This window comes from Dioscorea cayenensis, chromosome 9 (assembly GCF_009730915.1).
Source record: "Dioscorea cayenensis subsp. rotundata cultivar TDr96_F1 chromosome 9, TDr96_F1_v2_PseudoChromosome.rev07_lg8_w22 25.fasta, whole genome shotgun sequence".
NCBI lineage: Eukaryota > Viridiplantae > Streptophyta > Magnoliopsida > Dioscoreales > Dioscoreaceae > Dioscorea > Dioscorea cayenensis.
Window position 1 is genome coordinate 22207811 of NC_052479.1, and position 1807 is coordinate 22209617.

Below are 1807 nucleotides of genomic sequence, written 5' to 3' on the forward strand. Positions count from 1 at the left end.
AGATACTTTGCAATTTTGTTTTCTTTAACTATTCATTTATCCATTCTATTTCACATTTTCTTTTCTATCATCGTTCTGATTTGTTTTCATTCCTTTGTAGCAGCTTCAGTTTGATGACCCGAGGGAACACCTTAATATTGATTGAAGGAGATCCCGAGCTTGAAAGAAGACTTAGAAGAAAAGGGAAAAAGACCCTGTGGAAGACCAATCTAATCTAGCTGATTTGGATGTTGAAGAAGGGTCAGATAATATGCAGAACAGAATGAGCAGCAGAGGACACTCTCTCGATTATGCTAGACCATCGCTTTAGGCATACAATCGAGTATTGTGCGACCCCCAATTACAGCTCAGAATTTTGAGCTAAAGCCTACATTCATCCACATGTTGCAAAGAATCCGCATAGCTTCAATGGTTTGGCCGATGAGGATCCAAACAACCACATAGAGAACTTTATCGAGGTGTGTGATATGCTCAAGATAAACGGGTGACGTGATGATGCCATCAAGTTGAGAGCCTTCCCATTTTCCCTAAAAGGAAGAGCAAAGCAGTGGCTACACTCTTTACCTAGAGCCTCGATTACTACATGGGAGGAGATGGTAGAAGCTTTTCTAGCCCGTTATTTCCCTACTGGAAAATCTGCAAAGCTTAAGAATGAGACCTCATCCTTTGTACAGTCGGAATTAGAGTCTCTATTCGAGACATTGGAAAGGTTCAAGGAGCTCCTGAGAAAGTGCCCACAACACGGATTCCCTGAGTGGATGATTGTTCGGACTTTTTACAATGGGTTGAATCCTAGTACAAGACAACTCTTGGATGCGGCAAAGACAAGGTACCTTAGGTAGCAAGACCCCGATGAGGCCCATCAACTTATTGAAGAAATGGGTTTAAAACAACTACCAATGGAATGCCGTGGAGAAGAAAAAAGATGGCCGGTCTTCATGAGATAGATGCAAGAATCTCATTGGCGGCGCAAGTGGAAAAATTTGAGTAAGAAGTTAGATCTTCTAACTTCAAATAGAGTGGCGGCCGTGAGTACTTGCACCGGGTGTGGTGGAGGACATGCTCCCTCCCATTGCCCGATCTCTATTGGTGATGCATCTTCGGTTGAGAAAGTCAATTTTGTAGGTAATGGTATTCGGACTCAAGGAAACCCATATAGAAATACCTACGATCCAGGTTAGAAGAATCATCCAAATTTCACGTGGAGCAACCAAGGTCCACAAAAGGCCATGGGAGCACCGGGTTTCCTACAACAAGCCCCGAACATGGAAAAATGTAGTTTTAGGTTTGGAAACCTGAATGAATGACTTGGACAAGGCCTTTACTAGATTTGTACAATCTTCAAACACAAGGTTTGAATCAGCTTGAGGCAACACTTCACAATCACACCGCCTTTGCATAACCTTGAAAAATCGGTGGGAAGATTACGAAATCTCTCCTGAAAGGCCAGATGGAAGCTTGCCGAGCAATACCGAGACCAACCCTAGAGAGCATGTGAAGGTGATCACTTTCGAAGTGGTCGTGAGATTGAAGGTAGGCTTCCCGGGTGAGAAGCGTAAAAGAACACGCACCCGAGGTTATAGAGGTTGAAGAGGGAACAAGAAAAGAGAAGGAGGTGGCACCCCCGCCTTTCAAGCCGAGAATCCCTTTATCCCTCTAGGTTGAAGAATGATCAAGCGGATGAACAAGTACAAGAAGTTCCCGAGTTTGTTCAACCAACTCCACATCAACATTCCATTTGTTGAGGCATTATCTCAAATACCTAAGTATGCAAAATTCTTGAAGGACTTGTTAACTAACAAGAGGA

General features: G+C 43.4%; 1 non-coding gene across 1 annotated transcript; it reads right to left on the minus strand.

Annotated features, from left to right (window-relative positions):
- Positions 1-641: 641 nt before the first annotated feature.
- LOC120269701 lies at positions 642-748 on the minus strand. The gene has a single exon (XR_005539341.1). It is a non-coding gene; the product is annotated as a small nucleolar RNA R71 (small nucleolar RNA).
- Positions 749-1807: the final 1059 nt, after the last annotated feature.